At 34.7% G+C, this 24,456-nt stretch overlaps 2 long non-coding RNA genes across 4 annotated transcripts in view; one reads left to right on the top strand and one right to left on the bottom strand.

Moving 5' to 3' along the window:
- The window catches only part of LOC141900025 (uncharacterized), a 48,368-nt gene that overhangs the window by 4,729 nt on the left and 19,183 nt on the right, over positions 1 to 24,456 (top strand). The window contains exon 2 of one of the 2 annotated variants that reach the window (XR_012618655.1): positions 11,517 to 11,623. The exons of the other annotated variant lie outside the window; for it this stretch is intronic. This is a non-coding gene — a long non-coding RNA (uncharacterized LOC141900025). The remainder of the gene's footprint in view (positions 1 to 11,516; positions 11,624 to 24,456) is intronic. 2 annotated transcript variants of the gene reach the window in all.
- Positions 9,923 to 24,141, bottom strand: LOC141900026 (uncharacterized). 2 transcript variants are annotated; one of them, XR_012618657.1, is made up of 4 exons: positions 23,930 to 24,141; positions 22,891 to 23,141; positions 22,479 to 22,574; positions 9,953 to 9,995 (listed from the first exon to the last, which is right to left on the bottom strand). It is a non-coding gene; the product is annotated as an uncharacterized LOC141900026 (long non-coding RNA). The 2 variants fall into 2 exon arrangements; XR_012618656.1 differs by lacking the exon at positions 22,479 to 22,574 and having other exon boundaries at positions 9,923 to 9,995.

Raw genomic sequence — 24,456 nt, forward strand, 5'->3', positions numbered from 1 at the left:
TATTGTTTAAAGTTTTATATGATCCTCAAGCTAATGATGGTGGGCCCAGTTTATGGAAGGAACCATGGGGAACACTTTAAATTTATTTTCTTCATTTCTGTTCGTTTATGGTTGAAACAACTGTCGAATTCACAAGGATGTGGTTTAAGGTAGTATTTCTGTATAAAATAGGGCCTATGGAAAGATGAATAAGGAATTCAGCGATAGATATGTCACATTTCTTAGAAAACTATTCAATTTATAATGCAGGAACTTGTAGTACAGGGCCTTTATTACCATGAATTAAATAGAGTAGGTGTCTTGATATTCATTCCGATCTAAGAAATCTATTAAAACTGGTGGGTGGAAAAAGGAAGTATATGTTAGTACTAAAGTGTTTACCGATATCAAGGCTTTTGATAAGGGATCAATAAATGACAGATTCTGCTTACTCGAATCCCTAAGGTTATCTTTTCCTGTACTTGTCGCAACCATAAACAAATTGAACCTGTGAGATTGTAGCTCGACATCAGATATGTTTCGTATTCATAATCCACTATTTCATGGCATCTTTATTTCTTGGTAACTATGAAATCGCTCTGACAGAGTTTTATCCATGAGTGGGTTTTGCAGCACTGCACTGGGTGGCACTTTGTCAATGTACATTCTACGTGGGTCAAATGCTGGTCATAGTTCAGAGAGTGTCTATGATAATGATTTGTCGTAAAACCGGATCTGACTTGATACGACCTTCTCTCCCTCAGGGAACCTTCATGGCAGGGATTTCGCCTATCAACCCTTGCTGGCCAGTTAAGAGCTATATACACATTTTCTCTCTCATTAAGTTTTATATCCTAAGTGCTCATGGAGTTTTAGTACATAGTAGATAATCAGATAATTCCAGCACTCGGTGCCCTTTTCTTCATCATAAACCAACTACCGGTAACTGCTAGCATTCTCAAGATGTGGCTATGCTGTTTTTGGGACAAATATTTTCAGAATTCATACATTCATAGCATAAGAACATGTGGATTCTGTAGGCATTCAAATTAATCGTTAGGATAGTGCAGAATAGCAATGTATATATAATGATCCTGGGAATGTCATAAATCGTACATTCCCTGTATTATATATTTGCCTTTTTCAACTTGGAGAATTAATTGGGCATGCAATGTAGCTCACTAACATGTATTTGGGCAATGGGCTCAATTGGAAATTTAAGTGACTGACAATCTTAAACCTTGGGTATTACATGGTTGCTTACACTTAATATTGTGAACGCTACATTAGAGTGTGGGAAAATAATCCAGATTTTCTGTTAAAATGAAAGTAATTAGCAAAAAAAGAAATTTCACAGATTTGTATTAGATGATAATGATACAGTCAAACACATAAGTCGTCATGTTACAAGTCATATAATCACCTAGGTTATAATCCAGTTTTTCTGACTTAAGTAGCACTAGCTCATGGAAGTCATAAAAAGTCATTACGTCCCAAGCTCTACGACAAACAAAAGTCTGAATGTAAAATTGGATGAAATATAGGCTGTCCCCATTACGATACCTTAAATCTATGTTCTTTTCTAGACCAGTAAAACAGTTAAATATCGTGTAAAAGTTATGATTGTTACCAGATTTTGAAAAAAAATATCAGCATGCAAATTGAACAGTTTAATCAGTATAACCTGCTGGATTATTCATGTAATCTGAAACTAACCATTGAACTATAAAAATGTATGATCCATTGCACTATCAGTATCAGCACTGATTAATCTGAACTAATGACATGTATTATTTTAATCTGTTATGGATGATGATGATGAGGATTATTACACTGCTGGTTATTGAATAAATTTAACAGGTGTATAGTGCCCTGACAGGTGGCATTAGACACACATGCGAATATCTACAGCGGGGAGGAAACTGATGACTAGAATAGCCAGGTGAATAAACTATACCATTCACTTCGCTTTTCAATCCATTCATGAATTAAACAACAGTATTGCACAATTAAACAACATCTGGCATGATTTCCTTCCTCCTACTTTTGATAATAGTTGACCAATCTCTAAAGCGTGCAACCTATATTTGTTTTTCCCATCCCTGTAGTATTAGAACTAATATATTTGGAATTTGATCATTTAGCATGATTATTAAACGTGTCATTAAACTTTTGCCAGTTATTCAGTAACTGTCTAAAAAATTACACGGAAGTCTTATCTGTAACTGAGGGGATGCACTTTTGATTGTAAATGCACTGCACATTGGCATTGCGTCAAATTCACCCAGTGGGTCAATGGCTTTTCCAGTGTGATTTGCCTGTTACCAAAAATTCATAAAGACTATGAATTTTTGCTGTTACCTATTGATATTTTTGGCTACTCAATTTTGCACCAATTGCAAACGAACTTAGTGCCACACAGTTATTGCTAATGAGACGCTTGAAAGGACTATTGCATATAAACAGGGTTATTGAAATACAGAACTTACTGAATAATGATTTCTTGTTATAAGTCATATGTTACTCTATATTTGTAAGTATAGAGATTGATTTACAATTGAACTTTTAAGAACTTGTCTTTTTAATGAGTTTTTCGTTATTGCCTTGCTACTGTAGTATTGCGTAGAAGTTATATATTTGTAAATCCAGTCCTTTGATTGTATTTGTAATAGGCACAGTTCTCTTATGTCACTTCTATTGAGCTAACATGTGAGCCATGCTTATGTTTCCAGTAAATACACCCTCCAGGTGTATAATTGCTCCAATTTCCACATTCTCTCTTGAGCAATCTCTTAAAATTTCTGTGGCCTATTGAATAGATTTGACAGGCATCACTTGGACCACACGCCAGCTGCTAATAATAGAAATCATCCACACTAATTCAATACAGAATGATTTTAGAATCTGTATGTGACTTGAAGGATTATAACATCTCACATTAATGACGAACTGTTACATAATTTTTCTTGGGCATTTCATTGAAGAGCAAATTCCTTAGATTTGAATTGTGGATAAGGGTCAGTCATGAAATTCATTCAGACATTCTTGTAGTAGTTTTAAGCTACGTTTACGATAAATGAAATGAAACCCTATTAATTTTGAAAAATCGAATGCACTTCAAATATCTATTTCATCATAAGAATGGAAGCTCATGCTAAAACAAAGCAGCTGGTTAATAAGTGGCAGGTAAAAGTACATGTAATTCAATACAGTTCGATGCCATTCAAATTTTTATATACGAAACATGTGTCCTTCACCGGCCTTGATACTCTTTTTAAAAGTTCGATCAACATGTACTTACAAAGTAGTTAAAAACGGCATGCCATGTTGATGCTCGAATAGGAAGAGTCTTGATAAAAATGAGGGATAATTATTGACTGATTGTATTTAATTAGTATGAATAAGACCTATTAACATTTCTATGGATGAGTTTTATGACAGCCCAAATCAGATATTCAATAGCAGAAAGGCACACTCCGCGCACCAGTCAGCCACCTGTCATTCTTTGCACTTCGCTTGTGTTGCCATGGCTGTGGTAAGCCTGGCCTTAGGACTTCAGTTCAATCACCTCCCTGGTTCAATCACAGATTCTAAAACGCTTTAGAGTCAAACTTATTTGATTTGCCCAACGAGCTTCTAGTTGAATTCCTACATTAAGTCTGTGGAAATCGATTTTCCAAGGCTAGGCACGATGTACATGTTTTTTGATAGGCATCAGTTATTTCTGGGAATTTTTATTTGTACAATTATTCAATTGTATAATTGATTATGCAAACATTGGCGCTCTCTTCCATATTTTCTAATGTTTTTGAACAAACAATGAAGACTGATTCATTCCATGGGCACCTAAATGCGTTAACAATTTAAAAAAAAAATCATTGACAAGCTGTTTCAAAGCCTTTCCAATAAATGAAACCTGTCAGTGATCACAATGTGTGAGAGTTTTTTTTTGTATATTTTCCTATAGCAGAATAATTTATCAATCTTTCCATCTGTTTATTTTCTATTGAGTTAATTGTGTATTTCACTTTGGCTTGCTAATTGAGTTATGCTTATTCCATTATTCCATAACTTTTTCTGAATGTAATTCACAATTTGTGACATATGTTTTTAATATCTACTCGTCCATTCTGTTGTACGAAGCTTTTTGATATATCTGATTATGCTATACAAGATAACTGAGTGTTGTGCTTTTGAAAATTGCTGATCAGGCATTTTTGGTTTGGCGGTACTAGACCTACTTGCTTTATATGATGGTTTTGCATGTTTTTTATTTGACTGTATGTTTTCATTATGACAGGTGTTTATGGTATACGATCATGTAATGCGAGTGAACCTAAGTTTTCCTAACATCAGCAATATCAGTTAATATAAAGATTGAATAGGTGGCAATCATCACTTTTGAGTGCGCAATGTAATTATCAGGATGCTGTTTAAATATAAAACAATACATACTTGTGCCTCAATTGCTTATTAATCGTTTTTATAATTCAACTGACTGCGTTTTCTATTACATGATTTGGTTACCATCACCTGGACAAACTCGTGGTTCACTTAAAATTTTTGGAGTTACTTTTCAAAATTTCTGGCTGTCTTTTTGAATAACAATTGCTAATTGGGCTATCGAATTATAACTAGCCAATTAATTAATTTATGGCTCATTGATAATTTCAATAGTACCCGTTCGTCACTGGATTTTAAACCAAATTGATTTTGTCTCTCTTTCAGAAAACAATATATTTTATAGATTTTATAATGCTTTAGAGCTAACTTCATGATTAGTCACTGCACTCAGGAGTTTGCAGCTGTATTATTTCTGCCTGAGCGGTGACATTGTTCACAATTGCCGCAGTCTCGTATTTCCATAAAGATTTTTCTGGCAGGCCTTCGTTGGAAGTAAAAGACATGATCGATGGGGCAACCCGAATTCTATCAGATTGTCTCCTACTGTGATTAAACAACAGTGCATATTTAATTAGCAGACGCTGAACGAATGGTCTTAATGCATTGAGCACATTTTGTAATCGGTACCTATTATCGATTCACTAAAGATAAGTGTTGGCTTCATGCTGATAACTCACGCGGCACGAAGCATGTCAAGAGTGTCTCAGAAATATTGATTTCCTGGATGTATATTATCGTCGGAAATCTTTTTTTTTTTCATATAGATGACGACTTGTCCAGTCATTTCAATTCGATCTTACAACAATATTCAGTTAACGTATTATGAAGGTGTCCTTGGTATCTAGCTATACATTAGACTACCGGCCAACTCTGAGGATTTGGCCCTTCCCCTTTTCTGATACAATTCTCTTAATATTTGAACCAGGGTAGCAACAAAAATGATCAAAGGGATTGCACAGATGCCACCGACGTTACTAAATATCCTAGAAGCCCACCTAAATTTTTTCACAAAGATTTTATTGGAGAACCATTTTTAAATTCTTCATTTCACAGGGGTTAGTTAGATTTATGAAAATGTGGAAAATTCAGCAAGTTTAAATTATGAAATAATCTGACAATTTTCAAAAATGAACAAACTTTTTTGTTTGTAGAAAGTCTTTATATCCTCTTTTGTGGAATATCCTTTCTGTTTTACCATTAGAAGTAGATAGATAGATTTTTGTGCTCCTCTTCATTGAGGCCTATTCTTAATGCTGTTTTCAAAATACTCTATTAAGAATATTCATGTTTTCACAGTTTTTTTTCAAACGATTTAAAAATAGGGAAATTAGACTACTTTACCACTTTATACCATTCCTAAAACTGGACTCAATTCCGGTCAACTTATGGTGAAATATCATTCCATTCTGTTCAGTTGGACGATGAGCTCTCTTATATTGTTTTGTCAGGGTGTTCTGAATTCCTACTTGAAAATAGTTATGAGAGCCTGGATATCTGCTTAACTTCAATCATGTATATGTATATGTATATCTATATGAATATATACATTTGTAACTGGGTTTGTCCCATACTGAAAGTTACAACAGGGTTTCTAGTTATTTCGTCATGAGTTGTTGATGTAAAGTTGAATTCAAACTTCCTTTGCGGCCATGTAGAGAGGAAAGCAGCCATGTAGAAAAAAAAGAAAGTCTGAAAAGGAAATATTAGAAACAGTTTTGATGCCCCTACAACGCAAGTTATCGGAGAGAATGTATCTCAATTTCTATCGATTATTTCGGTAATTAGACTCATGTCAGATGTAAATGCATAAACACCCATTAGTGAACTTGTTTAAATAGAATAATGACTGAATTTTGTTGACACGTTGAAGTATTTTTCGATGTTTTAAAAACTGTGCTGTTATTTCCTCATGCTTATGTCAGACTCGTTGAAATAACTAATGTGTTGATGATCAGTTTAATTATGCCTTACTGTTTCGCTTGGCCTCTTGTTTCTTGTGAATTGCCACGATTTGATGACTCTCCATTGCTCCACTTCACTGGAGATCCTATTTTAATATTGCCTATTCTGCTCTTGAAATCGAGGTTGTACAAACAGCGTGGAAATGTGCTGTCCTCATCAGGACAGAGAGTACTAACGGCACACTTTTGGTCACACTCTTTCAAGTGAGCGAAACACATGCTTCGATCGAATTTTTTCTCTGGATAGAAGCAGATATTGCATAGTGCTTTTAGAAAAAAAAATTTCATCAGCTTTGATTAAACTAATACTAGATTCAGTCTTATGGATGATAAGACTGTGGCATGAAATTAGTTATGGTAAGACACATTCATTGTCTGATCAGCAGAGCGCGTCCAGTGTTTATCGATCTGACTGTCAATTGCTGAAAGCGAGAAGGTCGTCAATTGCTCAAATTAACGAGACCTAATGTGCACACGCGCAATATCCTCCCGTCCGTTATGCCATTGAAAGACTCGCATGCAAACATTATCAAAAAAGAACTCATTAGTCTGTTTAAATTCGGGCATTATTTCAGTTACCGTGGAAACCATTGTAGTGTCAGTTTTTCCAATTTCCTGTAATATCATTCCACCTGTGATTACGACGTGTCCAATGATGATGGAATACAATAGAAATTTATAAAGCCATGTCTTCCTTATTCTTATCAGCGTCGTAAAACTGTTATAGATAAGTTGAAAAATTACGCATTGACAGCAGGAGTAAGAGGATGTTGAACACCAGAGAGTGTTTGATCGCCGATAACAATATTCCCATTCGTTCCAGCCGCCTCATTTTTTCCCATAAATAATGCATTTTATCGATTGGGGCTAGAAGCTCATTGAAATTCAGCGCACGCCAAGATTTAATACCTGCTTGGCTGGGTCTGGGAAAAATAAACACGTGCAGAGCGCGTGTTGGCAGACGATGATAGAGAAGCCCATTAATTATGCATGAAATATGAATCTATACCCTGTCACTGAATATGAGCGGGAACATGGGCACAAATAGTTCGATGTAGTTGCACATGAGCCATTCTAAGTTTAGAAGGACTTGTTTTACTGTTCAGGTTTCACTTATGCGAGGACATTCTGGATTGGCATAAATGAAGCTTTGCGGGTGGTGTTTTTAATGCATGCCTCGAAATCTGATTTAAAAATGTAATTATAACTTGAAAGTATTCAACATCTTTCCTTAGGGGTCTGTATTATTTACGAGTAATAATAACTTTACAGATAGAATTTAGGCGTAGTCCGCTTCTCAGCTCGTAATTCATTTATAGAACGACCACGCTGGGAAAGCGTTGCTGTAAGTTTTTATGTCTTTCATATCAAAAGGTGTTTTGCCAAGTTGTGCGTATTATATTTCCACTTTAAGACGCAACTGTACAGCCCACGGTTTACAATATCAAACGTGCTTATCAATAAATATACATTGCTTGAGGAACGAAGTAAGATAGACTTAAATTGAATGATCAATTTTTCACTAAATCCTAATTAGAAATCATTACTGCATTTAAATGAATATGGATGGTAAGGTGCTTTTGGAGTAGTATATTATTCTTACTCCTACACCTTGCATATAATGTTGTACTAAGTAAAACCCTTGAGAACTTTATGAACATATATTTATAGAGCCTTGCGTAGGTGAGACTTTAACCGATTCTAGAAAATAGAAAATGAAAAAGAAAACATCGTACATGTTCTTTGGGGTGTGGTTGACAACTGTGCATGCTATAAAGGATTAGACATGAAATGTTTTACTGATGGATCATACAATGTGTCCATATAACATGTCCACATGATTTTCAGAGGCTTCTGTTATGGTTCAAATTGTTGAGTTTTGAGAGTTTTTATGTATGAATAGTCTTGAGACAGAGTTTTAGCTCAGATGTGTAAATAGTAAGTTCAGTATCTGCCTCCTGAATTATAACATAGGCATGTTTTCCAATAGAAGTGACTTGGAGAATATTAAAATCTCATCTCCTGGAACTATTAATCAAAGCTAAAAATGAAAATATGACCTTCTATCAAATAAATCCAAATTTGATCAAGAGAAGTTATGAGATAGTTGTCTAAAAGTGATATGCTTTGAAGAGGGATAACGAGTCATTAATACCAGCCTGGATTCTTTGAAAGTTACAATATTTTCTTTTGAATTAACAGCAACAGATCAGATCAGAAATTGTGTTAATGAGAAGTTGTTTTTGTAATATACTTGTTCAGGGTTGCGGGTTCATCATAAGCTTCATCATTCATCCATTATATATGAAAACAATTTCAGCTGAACGCAAATTGAACAGAAGCCACTGAAAAACTCATCAAGTTCTATTTTCTCTGATCAGTAACTTATTTGGGAATGCTTCGAATTTGGCTGTGGATCCCAGTAAATTTTATTTCTTTTATTCGAATGTATCGCCCTGGATGTCACGTTTCAGATTCCATGGTATGCTGAGTTTTTAAATATTACATAAGAAATATTTCAAGTCAAAGCGTCATTTAGAAATGAAAAATTGCTTTTGATTGTTGTTCAGCGTTGATTATTCTTCTAAAGTTTCGAGGTTTTAACTAAACCTCATCATCAGAGAAACGAAAATGAAATAAATTCAAAAAATTTCAAAATATAGATGTTACCAAGGAAGATTTGGAAGAGGAACAAGAGACAATCGCTAAATATACAGATAAGACAATATAAGTGCTCGAAGAAGGATTATTTAGCAGATATGTACAACTTTGAAAAACCGAGAATATACCAGTCTTGTCTTGCTTTTGATCATTATCATCTACAGATCTCTCAGTTTGACATGTGATCATTATACATACAGAAACAGCCAGAATGAAAAAAGATAAAAGCTCTCATTATCTTTGATGAGGGTGACGTGGTGTCTTTTAAAGGATGCTTTATATGGAAGTGGTTACTTTTTATGGGTCGGTATCTTAAATCGATGTTAGGCTGTTGAGGGTTACTGCAGATAGGTTTCATTTCGGTATTTGCATAATAACTGCCACATATTTTCATCTTCAACTCAAGGGTGATGGCATTCGTTAATATTCTAAGAGGCTTTTTAAAGAGCACATCGCATCACTTAAGTACTTCTTGTATGGACTTCTTGTATGTTCTGACCATCTCGTTATTGAAGGAGACCAATGTTATCAACAACTTGACCAAATTCTGCCATATTTTCATATTTTATGTGATGTTCAATCATAAGCCCTTTCTATTAGTAAATGACCAACAGGCTCTGAAGACCTTCCAGTTAGGTCAGTAGATAGGGATGAAGTAGATGTGTTTGAGAACGTTATGAGATTGCCGATCTGTTTTCTGTTTTGTCTTGGATCAATAGTGATATGATGAGAAATAGATGATATTTATGAGTAAATCAATGGTTTTTGTTGATGAAGCTAATAATGTAGCTAATGATTTGATGCATTTTTTCAAACAAACACCTTTTCATAATAATCTATGCTAAACACAGTAGTATTCTGAAACAATTTTGTTTATTTCAATAAGAAAAAACTTTCAGATTGACTTTTGTTAATTACCCAAGATTTCATCTTTATCATCACATTGTTGGCTGTTCACGAGAAGCCAAATTTTTCTATGACATCTGATCCCTGAAATGCACAATAAGAATCACATTTCCATCAGATTTATTGTAAGATAGTTTTTTTTAGAACATGTTCAAGAATATTTAAATGGTTTTAATGTAATGTGGAGCTGATTACGAAAGACATTTATTTAGGCAGGATAAAGGTGGACCACATTTTTATTCTGTGGCAAAAAAGCTAATCATGATAATACCTTACATTAACCCGTATAATTCAAGGTTGCTTCGGTGCTGTTTTTGGTACAGTGTAAATTTATATCCCCCTTTGATGTATAAAAGCTATTTATCTTTTATACCCTCGGCAAGCTTTGAAAAGGTCTAATAGATATAATACACCTCTCAGTGCAAAACCCTGCATGATCGAAAGGCCTAATGCCATAGTTGATAGGAATTCATCGCATGAAAATAGTGTATTGTCTCATTTTTAATAGTACGTATCAATAAAATAATCCATTTCTGCCCATAAGATTGGCATCATTGAAAATCAATCGCGAACTGTCAAAAGTTGCTCAGCTTCAGCAAAACTGTCTGGTGCCTCGATAATAAACCAGACATCGCTTTTAGCAAAAATATTGATGACCCTTTTGAGGGACCCTTTGTACTATAGTCACTATCAAACTACATAAGATAATGTTGCACTGATCAATAGAACAACAGAAAATAATTACATTCATGTACTGAAACAGACATTTTTCCTGAAATGGTTATAGTCTAAAGGGCCCACAGGCTTATATTCTAGAATTGATTTAACAAAAATATTTTGGTTAGACACAATCGAAAAAAGGTGTGCCAATCATGAATGAAGCTCATGCTATGGTAAGCTACAGTACTTCTAAGCCATGATCTAGAACCATCTCATTTTCTTAGCGATGATCAGTTCGATTTCAGTTGCATTATAGCCATCAAATAATGCTTATCATGTGTGTTGGTGATGGTAGGGTGTAGAGCTTTGCTAGCAGTGAAGTATGATTGACACCATGGTTGGTATCCATGAGAACAAATCTTTGCATTGACGAATTTTATCTAGCCTTGGAGTAATCGTTTTACCATCTCGGATGGTTTGAGTACTGGGGGTATATAGTTAAAGTTGATAGAACGGTTAAAGAAACATTCATAACAAATACAGATTAATCAGAAAGCTATTACCACCTGACCCGAGACTGAAATACCCGTTGAGAGAAGATATAATGATGTGTAATATCTTCATAGGTGGCTTGAAAAAGTATGAAAATAATGTTAGCAATCCTGGGTATTTTACCACCTGTCTCAGGTATGCCTGCACACTGGGAATATAACCACTTGTTGGTCAAATTCCTCATCTATCAGTTAATGATAAAAAAGGATTTATGTCTCCAAACCATAAGTTCATTTAAGAGTCTGAATTTTTGGGTATTTTTGAAATAATTTTGCTTCATGATACCTAGCCTTCATAGATTTGACAATGTCACATTTCAATCAATATAGCGCAAATGTAGAGATATAAGTATGAAAAGTGCCGGTGCTTGTTATAAAATTCTTTTTAATCCAGATAGAAAATTGAATCAATATCGGAGGACAGCTTTGAAACTTTGATGCAATAGCCATCATGCTCATTATCCTGAAACATCATTCTCATGATGAGATCAAGGAAGAGAGGTGAGCTATACCTAGATAGAGTAGAGCTACACCTAGAAACACATTTATAATATTGATATTTGCCGGGTCAAGACTTATGGAAGAGTTGGAATTTATTTGCCCGAATATCCACTACTTTAGCGTAATTTCAGCTGTGTATGGATCATGAATGCACTGAATGCCTTGTACTCGGTAAACTATATAAAAATCGATTTTGAAAACGCTACTACCGGGTACATACCCCAACCTGGGTCATTGGGTACTATAATTACTAAACTGGATTGATTGAAATATTTATATTGATATTGATAAAATTTGATTTAATTTCATTACATGATAATATGTTTTATCGCTATTTTGTAACAGATTAAATTACATGAACTCGTGGAACACGTATTCCAGTTAATTCTTAGTTGTATTATCAGCTGACAGATTTGTAGATAAAACTTTTTAATCGAAAATGTTTTGTATGATCAGCTTAAAAGAATAGATATGTACATATCCAAGCAAGTCAACTTTAGCAAATCAAACGAATAGAATGTGACATTTGCTGAAGTCAACTTGCAGATGTTGCATTCTGATGGATATATTTGGAACTGTTGGAGCTTAGATTTTCATTAGACATTTACAGAATGATTTATACAGCACAGCATGGATGTTGCGTCTAAGCATGGGTTGAAATTGCTATATGCCTCTACGGCATAGAAAATACCTGGAAAATTTCTCCGATAACCTACATATCAGGTTCATAAAAATACCAGGTGTATATTCGCTGTAGCTCAGGGCTACATGCACTAAATGTTGGGTTTTGGATTGGTCTATACCTAGTTGCATTTATCTGGGGTCAACTAACTGAAATTCTATCCAGCTAATATCAACATCATTCAAAATTCTGCCAGACCCGGTCTACGGTATGATGGTTATTTATGCATATTGACATGTAATGGCACTCAAGTGAGAGATGATTATTGAGTAATAAACCTGCATTGGATCCCTGGTATCCAACGTGGGTTTCTATGTATAAACAGGGAAGTCTGCGCCACCTCTCTGGTGTAAAATAACAGCGAACACAGCACAATATACAGTCTGTTCTCATATTTGCATGGGTACACACATGATGAGAGTAGATGCGGGCTAGTAACAGCTGTTGTCAAATAAAAGAGCCACCATGTTCTCATAAATAATATAGTCTCGGTTGTTTCGATTGCGTTTTCATTTCGCAAATGAATGGAGATATCATTAACCGGTATTAATCATCCCGAATAGGATATTCTACTGTTACTTTTAATCCGAATTCATAGAATACACTTAGATATCCAGTATAAAGAAGTGTCACTGTTATTTATTAGTTTAATTATAACAAATTATTACAAGTATGTGACATTCTCCGTTAATGGTAATTTGATCGATTTCTATTCACATCAATTTTCATTCATCATTAATTTATCGACGGCTGTAAATGATAATACTTATTGGAAGGATATATCCTTGCGTGACACGACATGACAGAGTGATAAATATTGCGATATGACAAATGTATTTCTCTAGAAAATCATTCATCAAGTTTTATTCTTCTCGGAATTCAAAATAAACGTTAGCCGTTTTATTCCGTATAATTATGGTGAGATTTATGAGATCTTAATTCATTATTCTTCTTCAACATGTTAAACTGAGTGGTGAACAGCTTGACACTCACTTAACTATTATTATCAGCATGTCTCTCGACATGACAATTTCAGTAATATCATTCATCATGGAAAGACAATACGTCTCAGAATTCCTGCAACAGCTGATGGTGATTTTAATGTGCATTTATGACATTTATCACTAGGTGGTCTTAATATTTATGGATTTGAGGTAATTCAGTGCAAAACAACATTTGTATGTCCGTTCCTCATTGCGCGCAGTACTGGACCATTAAAATGTTGGTTGAACATATGGAGAACTTTATATTTGTTCATTTTTAATAACTAAAACAAATTCGGTTGAATTGATTTTTACTTGTATGTCTAGATCCTGTTCAAATGCGATCCCATCACGTAATTTCATGGAATACTTAGAATTTGACACGATCCAGCTATCAGAATTAATGCGACCTTCACCTTCATTCAGGCAGTACTGTAAATATTCACTTGTCTATAATTACAGACTGTTTGGGTGGCAGCCAGGTCATTTGATTGATCTAGATCGCTATATATAGATTATATGTATATATATCCAGTCTGTGTATAGTAAGGCTATCATTAATTTGTAATGAAAACTTATTTGATTTAAATTATACGTAATTATGTGTTTACATGTTCTGTCAATTTCTCTACTATGTATAGCTCTCATTGGTATATTGGGTATCTTTTTTAGAAATGGCATCTCTAAATTTTTCACTGAAGGTGATATCGAAATATTGAATGAATAAATTAAGATATTAGGTACTGGTTTATTCCATTGGATTTTTTGTGACACCAGAAACGTGCAAACTGAATGGATTTAACGCAATATGAAATTGACCTTTTGATATGTGGGTCACCTGCTAACCTATTAACATTTGGGTCATTGAATTGCTTCTAATGATTTTTGATGTTCCATAATAGTATAACAATCTAAAAGCAAATATTTCAAATTTTGTTGGCTTCTAAAGCATCACTACCTTCAAAGAGGTTTATATTGGGAATTTAGTGTATGAACATACTGTGTTGAAATGATTTACTTCTCTAACAGTGTGCTATTTCTGATAGATTCAGAAGAACCTAATATGTTCTATGAATTAGCTGGAATTTAGGTCATGGTCAGCCAATATTAGTTGGTTGAGAAGTTCAGACTGACCCTTTTGGTACTGAGCCAATCTTAAATTAAATACCTGTTGGCTATCACGTTAGTCTGTTAATGCAGGGCAAGGTCGTTCCGCGGAAATCAAATTCCCTCTATTTTACACCAAAATACATTTCTGTAGCATTCGCTGATCTGAATATACCGTACACGTATTTATTTTTGAGTGAATTCCACTTCATTTCTCTATTTTTATCATACAATGCTAAAGCAGGAAAGCAAATGGATTGTGAAATAACCACTTTAGTACGCTTGAATTTTTGCATGTTTCATTTGAATTGCGAAATCTCATGATATTTCATAGCTATGTTGGATGATCAGAGACCTATGAGACAAATCTAACAAACATACAAATCAAAACAGGGCATCTACAATGTATTTGGCTACAATTCCATTGTATCAGATAAACTTGTTAAACTTTCTGAGTTTAGTTACTATATGGTGAAGTGTAGTGTACATAAAACAAGTTTGAATCATAGAATACTAGGTAAATCCCTGATTTATGGGGAAAGATGAATTAAAGTTTGAAGATGCATCGCCAAGATTGGTATTAAGATTATTTCAGCCACATCATCAAGATACTGTGAAAGGTATGACCGTAGTGACCTTGACAACTAATCTGTGCTACAGTTGGATGATGCACTGAAAATACCTTTCGGTACACACACACACATGAAAAGATTAGTGCCATGCAACATAATAGTTACAGGGCTGAACTTATGATAATTTATTGAAATTCATGACATATTTTCATTTGGGTGTAGAGCAATTTCAAGCTAAACGACATGGACTGCAGAATTCTGCAGCATGTTTTATGAATAAACATATAAAGATGTAGCAGTAGGTGATGTTTCTTCATTAGATAGAGCTCTGTGTGAAAGGAGAATATGAAATGAATTTTCTTGACCTTTATAATGGTCACTTTTGGCCACCCCCATCATCTTTCATTCCACAAAAATATAATCTTGCATAACAATAGATGCATCTAGAACAATGAAATATTTTGGAGGTGCATCGGTATAAGCTTATGAAAAAACCTGCTTGAACTACATAATTTAATAGGATTGAATGATATGTTTCCCTGTATTTACTGTTTACCATATGTCTATTTAGAAATGTGATTATCTATGGTGGTCAGTGACCAGTGGACCAAGGTGAAGGTTGGTCTGTTGATGAATGCTGGGTCAAGGTCATAAGGAAGCTGTAATGAATTACAAATGAAAGAATACATTACCCCCAAATAATACCCTACAAGGCTCAATTTACCCATGAAAAATGTTTTCTCATTTGTACTGAAATGATATATTTAATTTTGTCATTTAATTTACCCTGCGATGTGATATTTATGAAGAGGTTTCTGATTAAGTGTAAAACCAGACTGAAATATTGGTCATCCACCTCTTCCCTGAGTAATAAAACTTGAAGTGGCTGAATGGGTCCTCATGCAATCTGCAGATTAAATTAATGAGAGACGCTGATAGAAAAAAAGTGGAAGTCCATTTGTGCAGTCTAGCAGAAGATTTGTCAGGAAATTTTGTTTGCTATTCAGCTTTTGTCATCAGAAATGAGACCCCTGCCTGGGATACCTGGCGTGTGAGTCAGCGGATCTAGAAGCAGACATCGCCTGTGGCGATCTGCCTCAAACGTAATGATTAATCTTGTTATATCACTACACTCAGTACTGTTCTATATTTGAGGTTACAATACAGACAACCGACACGAAGCTATGACACTGCATTAATTATGATCGAAAGATTCTGTTATTTTTCATGAAATCTATTCCCAATGATGAGAATGTAAGATGAAGAACTGCTAATGACACTCTAGTGACACTAATCCTGTCCCTTGGCATTCATTGTTTTTAATCCTATATCACATTACACAACTTCCACTGACATAACAAGCTTGAAGTCTTCTTTAATTTCTATTGCATGCAGAATATTTTCTCAGAATGTGTAGCATTTATGAATTCATTTATAATTCAAAAGTATTTCAACTGAATATTTCAGAAACTATAGTTGCAATCTCGTATGTTGACATTATGTGAGATCAAACCATCTGACATCTGACCAATCTTTACATTTTACCATCCTATTGAAATCTTAGTAAATATTGGACTGGTTTGCATTTGATAAGTTCACCTCCCATAATAGAAGTACTAGAGGTAATGAGGTCACATAAACAATGATTTCACGTTAAATCAACTTATTTAAGTTTTCAGATGAGATTGATTATCGTCTATAAAAGGTGGTATTTTCAAAGAAAATCAATGATTGAATAAGAGCTTTAAATCTATCAAAATGGTTGAACAGTTTTAATGGGCAATATGCATTTTATCTTTTCTTATTGATTGATCCCTGCTGTGGATGGAAAAATCAATTTGTAATGTATCAATTATTTTTTTCATCTGCAATCATAGGCTTTGTAACATAATCCCTTTCATTCTATTCACAGTTATTCATGTTCACATCATTAGTAATTCACTATAGTCACTGCATCCGATAATATCGTCATAAAAAATTGTCATCCTGCGTGTGCACGCACAGAAACAGCTCGAAAATCTCTTTAAATGAGTTGAAATATTGCCTCAAGTGATAATCTTTATCATCATTTGTTTTGTTGAGTTTAGCAGCAGTAGCGATGAGTCAGAGAGGAAAATTGCGCTCACTAATCCCGGGCAGCTCACTGAGTAGCAATTAGTGTCACCAGTCTATTCTCCGTCTATCAGTTGCAGTCTTCAGAGACCTGTCTGTCACAGTTCATAATCAGCTTCGAAATTACAGCCTACCGTCTCTGGACCAGGTGCAGAGATGCAAATGTTTCCGCTGTCATTTTGTCCTACGATTTCAATGATCAATGGTCAAAGCACTTTGATGGATTCCTTTTCCTATACAAGAGATGTTAATTATTCCTGTGTATTTGTGTGTGTGTGCAGTTCTTATTGCAAAACCTCATCAAACCTCCTGGGTGACTCTCACTCACTGCCTTACACTAATTAGAACGTCAGTGTATAAAATAAAAACAGCACATCCAATCGCTTAATTTTTCACCACCCACTAAATCTTATCCGGTATACATTAAGTGACCATGATTTGTACGAGTGTTCCGTATCCTCAATGGTCATAAAGGACAGTCATTTAGAGGTGTACGATTGCACACATTACAGTGATTCTGTTTCTGATGCAGGATTTTATGTAATTAGACATCAGGAATATTGGGTGATGGATCGTGTTTATTCTGTATTTTATCTTTGTTATTATAATCCGGTTCTACATTAACTTCAATATCTTCCCCTGACTGTGCTGCATTGTTATCAAATTGGCAAGTGCCTGATCAAAAGATCTATCTGTAATTTATTTTAATTTCTGCTGCCACTACCGCATGCCCGTGAATACATTACAGTTATTGAGAGTCGTTTTTATCGGAGTTTTCAGTTTTGTTTTATATCTACCGACATCGTCGGGTCGTAGACAGGGGATTTGTGTTATATTAGCAATCGCGTTATGAAAGTGACGATAAAAAGAAAATACAGACAGATATTTATGGCTGGAAATGAGCCATATCTGTGATGCATTAATTTGATAATTTAGTGAATACGGTCGAGTTTCAGAACCTAACTAGGGTCACCGGATAAAACGTATTAATTATATGTTACTGATTGGTTTCCCCACGTAATTAACCTTTTTCGAAATTTGTGATAACTTCCTGTAATTCAAATACAAAAGCATACATTAGATTATTATCTATCTATATGTTGAATAATGACTTATTAGGTTTCCATCCTATTTATATTAATTAATATTGTCTAATCAGGTTTTGGTTAATCAGTTTAATGCTAGTGCCTAGGGTCAGCAGGAGGTATTGCGTAACTTAGATGATGAAGCTTTGCCATTTGAAATCATCATTGAAATTGTAATGAGAGGGAGAATCTTTGATAAGGCGTTTAATGGTGCATTAACTCAACTAATGAATACAGTTGCATCATTCTCTCAGATATTCATTGCTTCATTTTGATTTGCACAAAACTTTCTCACATTAACACATTGACATCATTTATAACATTAATCCATGGATCAGTCATTGATTCTGTAGATTTCTATAGAAAATAATGCCTGACACTTTACTTCTAGGGTTCTTGGTTTCTATAGCTTTCACATTGGATTCAGATTTATTTTCAATTCATTGAATAGCCAAATCTCGTTGATAGGGCTTTCTCTACCCTCAAATAATCAAATTAGAATTTGATAAGCTCTAAGTTGACCACTTATGAATTCAGTCAAACCTGCCAGATTGGTTTAATTCTGATTTTGGTCTAATCTGGATATGATATGAAATATGACGTTTAATTGAGATCGGTCCCAGTGTACATTAACATTAATTGATAGTTATTGACAAGGAATAAAAAAAAGAATGTCTCTTATGAATTTAGATCTTGCAATACACAAAGAAAGAAGACTGTGAAAAGGTTTACTTGAGCTAGTAGTTTATTTCAATGTTTTGACTTATTCCTATATGTATATTTCATAATTTCTGTTGTAACATTAGTATTGCTGAAGATGACATGGAGTGTTTCATCATGATTAAAGAATATTTCGCTCAACCCATTATTATATTAACTGTTTGTAAATGTTACGTTGATGAGGAGAACACTGATAGACAGTCATCCATTCCGATCAGAAAGTACAATTTTCAAGTCTAGATTTTATGCAAGAATGTCACCTGGCACGGTTTATGTATCATTAAGCATTACAAGATGCCCGGGAATAATGCTGTCCCATTTCCTGGATATTTGTCATCTGGTGATGGCTGTAAGCATTTATCACGCAGTGATTCTGCCATCCAAGGAAGATCGATCGTAGGAATTAATGGTCAATATAAATGTAAATTCTATGCTTTTCTGCAAGGAAAAAGCCGACATTGAATTAACAACTCGAGATCAAGCATTCGTCTCTTATTTGGTCGCTAATTATGATTGGGTAATGCGATTTACAAACGGGGTGTTGTAGCCTTTATTTAATCGTACATTGTCTATCAGACCGGTTGTTATGAGGACATTGGCATTTGGTTAAACGCGACAAATAAGGTTGATAATTAGACGTGTAGTTTCCTCTACTAATTTTGTGTCCGTTTGGGAATCGTTTGATTACTGTTAGAAACGTGCTTAATTGCTAGGAAATCACACTACTCTCTACTGACTGGGCGGAAAAATCCCATCTGATTATTTTGTGGAAATTCCTCCAGAGGTTATGTCCTCAGGATATAGGAGCAGTAGCACACTGAGTGAGTGTGGAAACAGCTAAACTGGACTGACAAACCCTGTTTACAATAGGTGATTTGATATCTGTATGTGCATGGCCCACCACGAGTACCTTGACTTCCTGATAATAGAATGACTATAATTATCTCTGTTGGTTGTATAAAGTCATGCCATTTATCCATGTGCCTGACAGTTACAGATAGACATGCTGGCCTTCCTTATATGGGTTTATTAAAACACTTGCGTCAAAAATGAAATTAAGAGTAATCCCACAATTGAAGACCAAAAAGTTCAAAAGTTGATTGAAAAGTTGATTGAGGCCCGAACTCAGTTCTGTTTTCTAACAGCCATCACCACCTCATGATGGCTGTTTACTTTTCACTATTTCACTTTTTGAACTTCTATTGTTTGTTAAATTGTGAGATTTCTCTTAATGTTTCATTATACTGTTTTCTTTTTGTATAATCAGTTAGCTTTTAATTAGGTGTGTGGCTTTTCTTCAAGACTAATTCAACCAAAATCTAATACGGACTTAAACGTGGATATTCGCGATCTCTCGGGACGTATTGCGGCCCAGATGTCATTATAGTTAAATGTCTTATCATTTCATGAGAGAAACGGATAAAATTCATGACTTGTGAATTCAGTGGGTCGATTTAACATAAATCACACTTCGTTCCGCGCTCTGATTTGAAATTTTTATGTCTTAGTAGATATCACCAGGGATAAAGCACCAATTGTACTTTTCCTCCTGTCTTTAATCCATCAATTAGATAGTGACATGGAATGATAGTTTTTATGTGTCTCATAAACCTGAGTGTGAGCTTCGTTCCTGAGAATCCCCAAAGAAATAGTTAAATCTACATTAATCTGCCAGTACGCATTACGGTGTCACATTATTGTCTTTTCGTTGATCTGCAGAAGTCTCCAGATTTAGTCGACAGTTTTCCCACTTGGCAAAGTCTCGTTCGAGGTCATTATATCGAAGCAAAAGTGCTCTCTCAGAAAATCATGAAGGCATCTTAGGTAATGCTTATTCGCTGCTGCGGAGATAAGCATTCGTGCAATTTGATTCTGATTTCATGCTGAAATTTGAACCCGAAGGCAAATATTTTGAGCTGTAACAGGACATGTTATCATTTGAACGGTTTGTATTGATTTTGAGCTGCCCCGCATTCAAATAGCCGTAAGATAACAAGCGCTAAATACATCGAATTCACTGGTACCTTGGTAACAAAATTGCTGTTAAAAACTCCTGTCTTAGTCACATCCGGACAATTATTAAGGAATTGCTAGACTTCTAGCGTGAGCAGCAATAGTCATTGATAATCTAGCATGTCTCGTCATGCGGAACTAATGCTATTGTCAATTAGACCGCTCTCATCCATCTCGCGACAGCATTTTGCCATCGGCATCACACTCTTATCCACAGATCAACTTCAATTTCATATGGACAATCAAATTTTTAATAATTATATGGCTTACAGATTGACTTTTTCTCCCTATGGAATTTGTTGTTTTGCTTGAATGACAATTCTCACTCAAATGCTTCCAGGACTAAAGTAATTACCATCAATTGTACAATTGATGAAGCTTGACAGAATTAACTCCGTTTTCCTCTTCTATGTCTGATAATGAAATAGACTGATTCTTTTAGCACAGCTGAAAATATTTAATGTTCTGACACAAACATGCTCGACCATGTATTACTGTCATATCTGGATGTTACTTCAACGTACTGAACATGCCAATCAAATAAAAAAGTTATTGGATAAATGATACACCGAATAGATCTAACTCGTTTCATGTGATATTTCTCCGATATCCACTAATCTAATATTTCATATCGATTATTTGTGCATGACACTCTATCAGGTTGAAGGTTTAGGCGGCAGGATATTGATCAGACTGTCTCTCAGTCACCAGTCAATTCTCGTTATTGGTTTTATCGACCAATATAATAATTAGATGTAAGCAGTGGTCATCACCTGCTTCGCGCTGTTTATCATAGACAATTCTGAGAATAAAATCACACATATTTACTTTGTCCACAGAGCATGGACTCTAACACATTTTAGAGTCCATGCTCTGTACATACCGGTATTGACATATAAAACATAAGTAAAGCCATTCATGTTCAAGTTGTGCTGAATTTTGTGAGATTTGTGGATACTTTTCTCAGAATCTCGATCAGTCCAATTTGGTAATTTCTGTCACCCTGTAGGTTCATTATCATACCCCATCAATTCAATTGCTTAATTTGGAATGGGAAGCAATAAAGCTCATAATCATTTGTTGTGAAATACTAGCCAAAATTACCTTTTTATCTTCTATACTAGCTTTTCCTAAAAGATACATGTATCTTTTTGATGGAAATGTTACGATGTTGAAGAAGTAAAGAATTTCCTTGAAGTGTAATAGAGGTTATCATTTTGATCCATACTGTATGAATTGACTTTGTTGAGAAATTGATTCCCAGTACTACTTATCAGAGCATTCCAGACAGCTGTTACCCCTGTACTCATTATTGACTGTCATTCAGCCTAAACACTACAAACTTTGAGCGATGAACCAATAGTGGGTAATAACTAGACATTTCCGTTTAAGTAACCTTGATTTACCAGACAGATTAAGAGAAGGTCATTGGCTTTTATGAGAATCATCAATTTATGACCTGCTTAGGGCCAACAGATGGATGGCATGACCAGTAAATACAGGAATGTGAAGTTGTTGTCAAGCTGATGACCAATATGTGAACCTTTTCTTGAATAGAATTGCTCTCTCTAGCTTTCTTACTATCATAAAATCGTTAATTGACCAACTGTACTCATTACCCTCAAGTTTTCTTATCAATTACTTGTCCCAGAAGGTCTACGTTCATTACAACATCAACTTTGAAAAACAACTTTCATCAATGAAATAATCTTAGCATGGTTGCTTATAGTAAGCATCCAATCTTGACTCTACAGAAAGCACATTCATTTCTTGTATTCAATATGATATTATGAAGTTCAAATTGTTTTTATGCCTATGGATAGCAACATAAGTTCATATGTTAGTGATCTATAAGTCGTCTTCTTGTAAATTCACTTTTGGAGTCTTTATCATCGGTACAGATGAAATTCATGACATATGTTTGGCTTACAAGTCTAATGAAGTGCTTAATTTTATGATAATATAGTTCGAACAAACATGTTTCATAACTTACCACTACATAAACGTTGAAATGCCCAACTTCTGAAGTCCGCTTGCCCCAGTTTTGACCCAAAATTCTGTGCACTACGCTATTGAAATATTGTGCCATGTACTCGGCAGAAGAAGACAAAGCATTCAGCAAGTAGAGACATCTGGTGAGCCTGATGACTCCGCTGTTTTAACATCAGTGTCGTGACTTGGGACAATATCTGCATCCTTTAATAACAAATCACTGTTGAATTCTGAATGAGCCATGATTTACTTCTACAATTAAAACAATACATGGTATTTTCGTTAAAAAGATGTTTAGAAATTCATAGTTAATAACTTGAATAAATTCCACGTCGATGTGAACTAAATAAAATCCATAAGAACTTCTATAAATTCTGAGATATCTACTAATATTTTTTTGAAATATCAACAGATATTTAAGATACTCTCGCTGATATAGTGATCCTTTATCGAGGAAAATCTTTTTCTATAGAAAACATTGCTCTTTCTCGTTCTTCATTTCTAAGCTCATGCCTGACCTAGTATAACTTTTTTAGCTACATTCGAATAATGGCGTCTGTTCAAACAGTCTTTTGGAGTACTTTTTAGTAACCTGGTATCGTGCTATGTAGACCTACTCGACTCGATATTCTAAACTCCAAACCAGAGACCGTTGCTGTTTGAACATTTGGCTAGTAATAAGTAGCGGGTAGATGCTCTTTTTGAATAATTCTACCTTAGAAATATCAAATTAACACGAAATATTATTAAATCGCATTACAAAACAACGTCAAGTTTAATGTCAAGATAATTTTGAAAGTAGTTATTAAAACTTTTATGACACATATATAACCTTCCAATAACATCAATTCAATTGATAAACAATCCAATTTCAATCATTCATTTATTTTTGGACGCAGACTTTATGCGTAGATATAATTACCTTGAGAATCTATTTATAATATCACTTCCTGCCACTTCCATCTATATGACAATCCTTTCTCCTACGCATGATATTCTCGGCTTAATTACTACTTTTCTATAATAGTGATAGTACTTACTTCTTCTAGTTTCAAAACATTTTTGACCACGTAACGATACATCCAAGGGTGACTTTTGGGCAAAAAATACCCGAAGCCAATTCATGCATTGTCATCGTCGGTGTACTCGTTTCTACTGACGCCAGTGTTCACTACCTTTTTCTCGCGAGCGAAGCTTAAAACAAAGGGAATGTTAATGAAGCTTGCGCGAACACAATGCAAATTGGATCAATCTCACGACCGCTCGCACGTGATTGATATCACGGCTTGAATTTTTTGGTATACAGTACACTCTGGTATTATGACTAGGTTCGATGGCTAGATAGCAATGGTTTCATGCATCAAAATATAAGACGTAAACATAAAAAGCACAAAATCCATTCTGAATTGTGGATGACTGATTTTATACTTTGATGGTTGATTTACAAGTATTTTCCTTTTTTGCAAGTAGCTTTCGCAAGTATGAGTTTGGAAAATGCAAAATCCATGAAAGTTTTCCTGGAAACCTTAAAAGATTTGCTCTAGATTATTAATGATTCATAAATGAT

Source organism: Tubulanus polymorphus, chromosome 2, assembly GCF_964204645.1.
Source record: "Tubulanus polymorphus chromosome 2, tnTubPoly1.2, whole genome shotgun sequence".
NCBI classification, from domain to species: domain Eukaryota; kingdom Metazoa; phylum Nemertea; class Palaeonemertea; order Tubulaniformes; family Tubulanidae; genus Tubulanus; species Tubulanus polymorphus.